This window comes from Triticum dicoccoides, chromosome 4A (assembly GCF_002162155.2).
Source record: "Triticum dicoccoides isolate Atlit2015 ecotype Zavitan chromosome 4A, WEW_v2.0, whole genome shotgun sequence".
NCBI classification, from domain to species: Eukaryota; Viridiplantae; Streptophyta; class Magnoliopsida; order Poales; family Poaceae; genus Triticum; species Triticum dicoccoides.
This window is the reverse complement of record NC_041386.1, coordinates 260,946,373-260,955,455: the sequence shown is the minus strand read 5'-3', so window position 1 is coordinate 260,955,455 and position 9,083 is coordinate 260,946,373.

The following is a 9,083-nucleotide window of genomic DNA, read 5'->3' as shown; positions in this document are numbered from 1 at the left end:
GGAACCGACTTGACCAAGGCCTTGGGTGCTTCTTCAAATGCATCAATTTCCTCTTGAAGCTTATCCTTGCCTTTTTGCTTGTGGTCTTGTGGTGGAAGATCATCTTGAGCTTGTGTCCCTTTGAAGGAAGTAGGATCAAACTTCTCTTGTTGAGGAACAAACTTTGTCTTGGGGTATTGATCTTCTTCCCACTCAACTCCATTGGCATTGAACTTTCGTTCAAAACCAACACCTTGGTTCTTCCGGTGCCTTCCTTGCTTGCGTACAATTTCCTCAAATTGCTTACTCCCGGCAAGGCTCTTGTAAACACCTTTCTCTATAATTCCCTTCAATAAGCTATTTTCTTGCTCAAGTGTAACTTGGCTAAGAGAATCATTAGTGGAATTAAGAGAACTACTAGAAGCAACAACATTAGATTTAGCATGATTATTGTTACTACTAGAGGAAGAATCTTTCTAGTTCTTGTTACTAGACTTGACTTGAGGCATGTAAGTGGATAAGAGTAGATGCTTGGCAATGTAAAAAGAACTTTTCTTGCGAAGATCATCATTGATTGCCTTTAAGAACTCATGCTCTTGCTCAAGGTTGAGCTTTTCAAAACGTAATTTCTCATGAGTCCTTGAAAGTTCTGGATGATCTCCTAAGATAGTTTCATGAGCTAACTTAAGAGTGTTTAGTTCTTTAGTTAGAAACTCAATCTTCTCATTATCATTGCCATTTGTTTTATCTTGATTATCATGATTAATTGACGTTTCATCATAGTATTCATCACTAGAGTTGTCAACAAGTAAATCATCATCACCTAACAAGTCATCTTCATCACTATTGAAATCAACATACTCGGGGTGTGATACCTTTGGGCCTTTAGCCATGAAGCATCTTTCAAGTCCTTCATTTGGTGAATCAAATATGTCGTAGGAGTTGGTTGACACAAGTGCTAGACCGACAACACCTTCATCTTGAGTATATTCGGAGTCGGAGTGATAGCTTCTCTAGGAGTGATTGTCGGAGCCGGATACCCATTCACCAACATGAGCTTGATGTCTTCGTTTTGTGTAGCTCCTTGATGACTTGTCCTTCCTTTCCGAATCTTTGCTTCTCCGGGATGTTCTTCGTTCATAACGATCATCTCTACTCCTTCTCTCTCTTGATGGTGATTCTTCTCTTCTACTTCTTTTTGGAGAATCTTCTCTTCTCTTGTAGGGTGACGTACACTCATTAGAATAGTGTCCGGGTCTTCCACAATTGTAGCAATTTCGCTCTCGACTAGAAGATCTTTTGTCATTGTAGGACCTTGACTTGGAACTTCTCTCTTTGCTTCTACTCTTGTAGAACTTGTTGAAGTTCTTCACCATTAGGCTCAATTCTTCATTGAAGGTTTGTTTCTCACTTGATGATGTGGGAGCTTCACATGAGGCTTTGTAAGCACCACTTGACTTGTTATGGAGCTCCTCCTTATCCTTGAGTGACATCTCATGAGCAACAATTCTTCCAATGACTTCCGTTGGCTTGAGATATTTGTAATTGGGCATCATTTGAATCAATGTGCAAACGGTATCATATTTTCCGTCCAAAGCTCTTAGGATCATTGTCGGTGTCAAAACCGGCGGATCTCGGGTAGGGGGTCCCGAACTGTGCGTCTAGGCTAGATGGTAACAGGAGGCAGGGGACACGAAGTTTTACCCAGGTTCGGGCCCTCTTGATGGAGGTAAAACCCTACGTCCTGCTTGATTAATATTGATGATATGGGTAGTACAAGAGTAGATCTACCACGAGATCAGAGAGGCCAAATGTAACACCCTCGATGCGACTATAGCTCCCACGTGTCGAGGCACGACTTAGAGACATAATCGCATTGAAGGCATATGTCGCAAGTTAGGCAATCTTCACAACATCCCATGTAATATAAATAATAAAGGGGAGATAACATAGTTGGCTTACACTCGCCACGTCAATCAAGGTACATAAATAACATTACATCATCCAAACATTCATGGCCCGACTACGGCGCCAAAATAAAAGATAACCCAACATGCGACACGGTCCCGATCACTCCCAACTGGGCACCACTACTGATCATCAGGAAAAGAAACATAGTATCGTTGAGAGTCCTCGTCGAACTCCCACTTGAGCTCGAGCGCGTCACCTGGAGCGGAATCATCAGGCCCTGCATCTGGTGTAATAGTAATCTGTGAGCCATAGGGACTCAGCAATCTCGCACCCTCGCGATCAAGAACGAATAATCGGTAAGAAATCCCAATCTCAAACCAATATCCATGGAAGACGAACTAGAGCTACAAGAATTCCCACCTATGAAACTCCCGAACCTTTCCGGTTATGCAATCAGGTGTTGGGGATACAGGGGAAGCATAATATCTCACCCAAATCTAGCAAATCCTACATCCAGCTGTATCCATCCTTCAACACATAACCGAGAAAAACTTCAGAAACCATCTACCTCAACCTTCGAAAAGCATCCGTTATACAAGTTATGGCGATACTCCCGAACTCCCGCCCCAGTACTGGGTGGCGTCTAAGATCACGAAGCCTCTCTCAAATCTTCTCCAGAAGCACGTCAAGTACGTTTGGTCTCCGGAGTGTGACATTGCTTTCAACACTTTGAAAGAGAAATTGATCACTGCTCCAGTTCTGACTCCGCCTGATGAATCCAAGCCGTACGAGGTCTTTTGTGATGCCTCTCTCCAAGGTCTTGGCGCAGTGTTGATGCAAGAGAAGAAAGTTGTTGCTTATACCTCTCGCCAGTTAAAGCCCAATGAGAAGAACTACCCCACTCATGATCTCAAGTTGGCGGCAGCTGTGCATGCTCTTTTGACTTGGAGACATCTCTTATTGGGAAGAAAAGTGGACATTTTCACTGATCACAAGAGTCTCAAGTACATCTTCACTCAGCCTAATCTCAACCTCAGGCAAACTCGATGGGTCGAAATGATTCAAGAGTATAATCCGAGCATCGAGTATACTCCAGGCAAGGCCAATGTGATTGTTGACGCATTGAGCAGGAAAGCTTATTGCAACAGTCTTATTCTCAAGCCTTATCAACCCGAGCTTTATGAAGCTTTCCGCAAACTTAATCTGCAAGTTGTTCCTCAAGGCTTCCTCGCCAACTTTCAAGTCTCTCCTACCTTGGAAGACCAGATTCGCCAAGCCCAGCTTCTTGATGCTATGGTGAAAAAGGTGAAGATTGGGATTGCCAAGAGTCAACCCAAGTACAAGTGCTACCGCCTTGATGACAAGGATACTCTCTTCTTCGAGGATCGTATTGTTGTGCCCAAAGGTGAACTCCGTAAAGTGATCATGAATGAGGCTCACAATTCTCTCCTCTCCATCCACCCTAGGAGCACGAAGATGTATCAGGACCTTAAGCAGGCTTATTGGTGGACTCGAATGAAGCGCGAGATTGCTTAGTTCATGAATGAGTGTGATGTCTGCAGAAGAGTGAAGGCAGAACACCAAAGACCAGCGGGTCTCCTCCAACCTCTTGCCATTCCAGAATGGAAGTTTGACCACATTGAGATGGACTTCGTGACTGGGTTTCCAAAGTCCAAACGTGGCAATGATGCTATATTCGTTGTCATCGACAAACTCACCAAAGTGGCTCACTTTCTGCCTATCAAAGAGTCAATCACTGCAGCTCAATTGGCGGAACTCTATACCTCTCGAATTGTCTCTCTACATGGTATTCCACAAGTGATCTCTTCAGACCGTGGCAGCATCTTTACCTCCAAGTTTTGGGATTCTTTTTAGAAGGCCATGGGCACCAACATCCGTTTTAGCACAGCTTTCCATCCTCAAACTAGCGGTCAAGTCGAGCGTGTCAACCAGATTCTTGAAGATATGCTCAGGGCTTGTGTGATCTCTTTCGGCATGAAGTGGGAGGATTGTCTTCCTTATGCTGAATTCTCCTACAACAACAGCTTTCAAGCAAGTTCGGGCAAGGCCCCATTTGAAATTCTATATGGCAGGAAGTGTCGTACCCCTCTCAACTGGTCCGAAACCGGTGAACGTCGGCTTCTCGGAAATGACTTAATCACAGAGGCATAGGAAATGTGCAAAGTCATTCGAGATAACCTCAAAGCAGCCCAATCCCGCCAGAAGAGCTACTATGACAGTAAGCACCGTGATTTGGCTTTCGAGATCGGAGATCATGTTTACCTCCGCGTCTCTCCTATGAAAGGTAATCGTCACTTCAGTATCAAAGGGAAGCTTGCCCCCAGATACGTGGGACCTTTCAAGATTGTCAGCAAGAGAGGCGATCTCGCCTATCAACTCGAGCTTCCTTCAAACTTTGCAAATGTTCATGATGTGTTCCATGTCTCTCAGCTCCGAAAGTGCTTCAAGACTCCTGACCGCATCGTCAACTTCGAGGACATTGAGCTCCAAGAAGATCTCTCTTATCGTGAGCACCCAGTTGCTATTCTTGAAGAGACTGAACGCAAGACTCGCAACAAGTCAATCAAATTCCTCAAAGTCAAGTGGTCACACCATTCCAACCGCGAAGCTACCTGGGAACGCGAGGATCACCTCCATTCTGAGTACCCGGTGTTCTTTCAGTCCTAGATCTCGGGACGAGATCCTTTCGTAGTGGTGGAGTGTTGTAACACCCCGGATGTGATTTACCCAATATGTATTACAACTCTTGCCGTTTTCGGCGTTAAGTTATTTCATTTTCTCGGGTTCGGGTCTTTGTCTCCGTGTGTTTTTTATCGTTGTCATGCATCTCATATCATGTCATCATGTGCATTGCATTTGCATACGTGTTCATCTCATGCATTCGAGCATTTTCCCCGTTGTCCGTTTTGCATTCCGGCGGTACGTTCTCCTCCGGTGGTCATTTCTAGCTTTCTTTTGTGTGTGGGGATTAAACATTTCCGGATTGGACCGAGACTTGCCAAGCGGCCTTGGTTTACTACCGGTAGACCGCCTGTCAAGTTTCGTACCATTTGGACTTTGTTTGATACTCCAGCGGTTAACCGAGGGACCGAAAAGGCCTCGTGTGTGTTGCAACCCAACACCCCTCCAAGTTGGCCCAAAACCCACCAAAACCTTCTCCATCATCTAGAGCGTTCGATCATGATCGCGTGGCCGAAAAACGCACTCCATTTGGAGTCTCCTAGCTCCTTCTATGTATAAATAGGCCTTCCCCGTCCAAATCCTGGGTCTCCTCTCCCCCTAACCCTAGATCTCACCCTCCGCACGCCGGACATTGTCCGGATCATGCCAGACATCGCCGCCGCCCACTCCACGCCTACCGCGCCCCGCTGCCTTCTTCCCGCCGCCCGGCGACCCCGCGCACCGCACGAAGCCATCGCCGGCCGCCGCACCCTCGCCGACGACCGCGCCGACCCGCCGGAACCACCGCCCGCCGCCACCAATCCGCGCCGGGGCCGCGCCCGACGCCCGCCGCCGCTGTCCTGCCCTTCCTCTCACCGGCTCCGGCTTCCCCCGCGCCGGAGCGGCGCCTCTTCTTCGCCGGAGTAGAGATCCTCGCCGGCGACCTCGGATTCTTCACGGATGAACAGTGGATCTCGCGGGTGAACAGTAAACCCTAATCCGCGAGGTGGTTTTTCTTCTAAGTCCTCGAAATCTCAGATCCATATGCTCCTGTTCATCGCATCGTAACTTTGCATCCATAGCTCCGTTTTGGGCATATAGCATATCAAATTGTTCGTCTCGGAGAGTACATCATTTCATTCCATTGCATCATTTTCATTTGAGTTCATCTTGATGCCCGAAATGCTGTTAGAAGAGGGCTACGTGAGATAATTGTCAGATCTGCTACTCCATTTAGATATTTGTCATTTTTGCCATGATTATTGTGTGCATGTTATGCCCATGAGCTCTACATATGTTTTGTTAAGGGTTTTGCCATCTTTCCAGAGGTGCAACCCATGTATTTTTGTGATGTGTGTGGTGACTAGCACAAGCTTGCAAAGTGAGGCACTTGGTAATGCTGATTTCAGGGACTTAGCATTTCCCCTAAGTCCTTGAGCTATTTATCTCATATGGCCATATGTTCATGTTGTTTCTGAGTGTTTCATGCCTCTTATGAGGATGATCAGTAAGGATGTTTTGTTAATCTTGTAGTGCTCTATCCATCCATGTCTTTGTTTGCAATTATGGAGCACCCTAGCTTGAGTCAATCGAGCTCTACTTTTGCTACTTCGTGAATCAAGGCATATTGTCTACTTGTTAGCGATTTTGCCGATGATGTTGTAGTTGATCCGTGCATGCTATGCTATTGTTCTTGCCATGTCTAGCTTGCATTTTGTGTATTCTTGATGGGTGCATGCTTATATTATCATGATTTGCTCCGTAGTGAGTGCATCGAGCTCGTAAACATGCCTACTTGATATCTGTTTCAGCATGCTTCAGTTTTCACTAAGTCTGAAAACTGATTATGTTTTTGCCATGTTCACATGCTTGCAATTGTATTTTCTGATCCCTTTTGGATCAAGGTCACTAAGGGACTTTTGTTAAGCTCTTTGAGTAGCTCCATGCCATGCTTTAATTTGCCATGTTCAGGTCCTGTAGCATGTAGTTTTGTTGCTCCAAAGAGTGCTACCTGATCTGAAATTCCAGACAAGTGTTAATTTCACTAAGTCTGAGATCTGTTTATCATATGCATTTTTGCCATGCTTGTTTGAACCTGTTAATGGATGAATTGGCCGTAGCTCAGTGCTAGACTTTTGTTAAGCATCATGAATGCATCCCTGCCATATATTTTTACCTTGCCTTACCTTTTAAGCTTAAATAGTCTTGATCGCGAGGGTGTTACACCAAACCCTAGAAGCTAGCCTATGGTATGATTGTTGTTGTCCTACGGACTGAAACCCTTCGGTTTATATAGATACCGGAGAGGGTTAGGGTTACACAAGGTCAGTTACAAAGGAGGAGATATCCATATACGTATTGCCTAGCTTGCCTTCCACGCCAAGTAGAGTCCCATCCATACACGAGACGATGTCTTCAATCTTGTATCTTCATAGTCTAACAGTCCGGCCAATGGAGATAGTTCGGCTGTCCGGCGACCCCCTAATCCAGGACTCCCTCAGTAGCCCCTGAACCAGGATTCAATGATGATGATTCCGGCGCGCAGTATTGTCTTCGGCATTGCAAGGCGGATTCCTTCTCCGAATACATCACAGAAGAATTTGAATACGAGGATAGTGTCCGACCCTGCAAAATAAGTTCCACATTCCACCGTAGAGAGAATAATATTTTCACAGATCTAATTTGCTGGCTTGTTTTGGCAGCGTGACATTATGTCATGGCCTGGTGATTATTCGAACTGTTTCTTTTAACCAGCCCCGCACATTACGCGAGGCAGTTTTTTGACACGTCTTGTCAAAGCAGAGATCATGCCCCCTTATTACGGGATTCTCATTAATACGGGCGTGGGTAATCCAACCGTGTCTAGGACTCCTAGATTATAGGCAAGTCCTAAACGGCTACGGAGACGACGCTTGATATTCACCCTCTTTATAGAGGGACAAGGTTTTCGCTTTTTTCCCTCTCGTGCTCAATCGAACCCTTCCCCCGCCTCGAGTTCTAACACCCAAAGCCCAGGTTTAGGTGCTCCGAATCTTCAATCATGTCCGGATCCAGCCTTCAAGGCCGATGGACGCCCTCCTCCGTTACGGAAGAGGACATTAAGAAGTTGAGGGAGGCCAGATACCTGACCGCCGAGGTTTCACATCGGCTGCCTGCTCGAGGGCAGATCGTCCCTACTCCCGAACCCAACGAGAACGTCGTGTTCGTCTCCCACTTCCTCCGAGGTCTAGGCCTCACTCTGGATCCCTTCGTCAGGGGTTTGATGTTCTATTACGGGCTAGATTTCCATGATCTAGCTCCGGACTCCTTTCTTCACATCTCGACATTTATTGTCGTGTGTGAGGCCTTCCTCCGCATCACCCCTCACTTCGGCTTGTGGCTCAAGACCTTTGAAGTGAAGTCGAAGATGATCGAGGGGCAACATGCAGCGTGCGGAGGTGCATCAATAGGCAAGATGGCAGGAGCTCCATGGCCGAAAGGTTCCTTCCCAGAGGTGTCCGAATTATGGCAGCAGGAGTGGTTTTATGTCACAGCTCCCAGAAGTGCCAAGTGGGTGTCTGCCCCTGCTTTCCGCTCGGGCCCCCCACCACAACTGATGTCATGGATTAGCAGAGGTCTGAGTTGGGGTCCAGCCAAGGACGTGCCTATACTGCAAAGTTGTAATGCCCCGACACCGATGTGCCAGGTGTCCTCTAGTTATTCGTTGTTGTTGCCTTGTCATTGCTTGCGCGTCATGCATTGCATATCATGTCATCATGTGCATTTCATTTTGCATAAATGTTCGTCTCATGCATCCGAGCATTTTCCCCATTGTCCGTTTTGCAATCCGGCGCTCCGTTCTCCTCCGGTGGTCATTTCTACCTTCCTCTCGTGTGTGGGGATTAAACATTTCCGTATTGGACCTAGACTTGCCAAGCGGCCTTGGTTTACTACCGGTAGACTGCCTGTCAAGTTTCGTACCATTTGGACTTCGTTTGATGCTCCAACGGTTAACTGAGGGACCGAAAAGGCCTCGTGTGTGTTGCAGCCCAACACCCTTCCAATTTGGCCCAAAACCCACCTAAACCCCTTCCATCATCTCGGTCGTTCGATCACGATCGCGTGGCCGAAAACCGCACCTCATTTGGACTCTCCTAGCACCCTCTACCTATAAATATGTGTCTCCCTCCGAAAATCCCGCAGTCCAAACCCTAAAATTCCTCCCCGCGCGCCGCCGGATGCGTCCTCATCGCGCCGGACATGTCCGCCGCGCCGCCGCCACATCACACCGACGAATCAGACTCCGCCACGTCGACCAGCCAGCCACTCCCCTCGCGCCACCTCAGCCCCGCCTCCTTTCTCTCTCCTCCCCGCCTCCCGCGTCCCGCCGGGCCCAGGGAAGGCCCGCCCGGGCCCGAACAGCTTCGCCGCCTCCACCCGAGTGCGCCCGCTCGCCGGCGCGCATCTTCGCCGCCGCCTGCTCCCGTCTGCCTCGCCGCCGGCTTCCCCGCCGTCGTGAGCTTCCTCGCCGG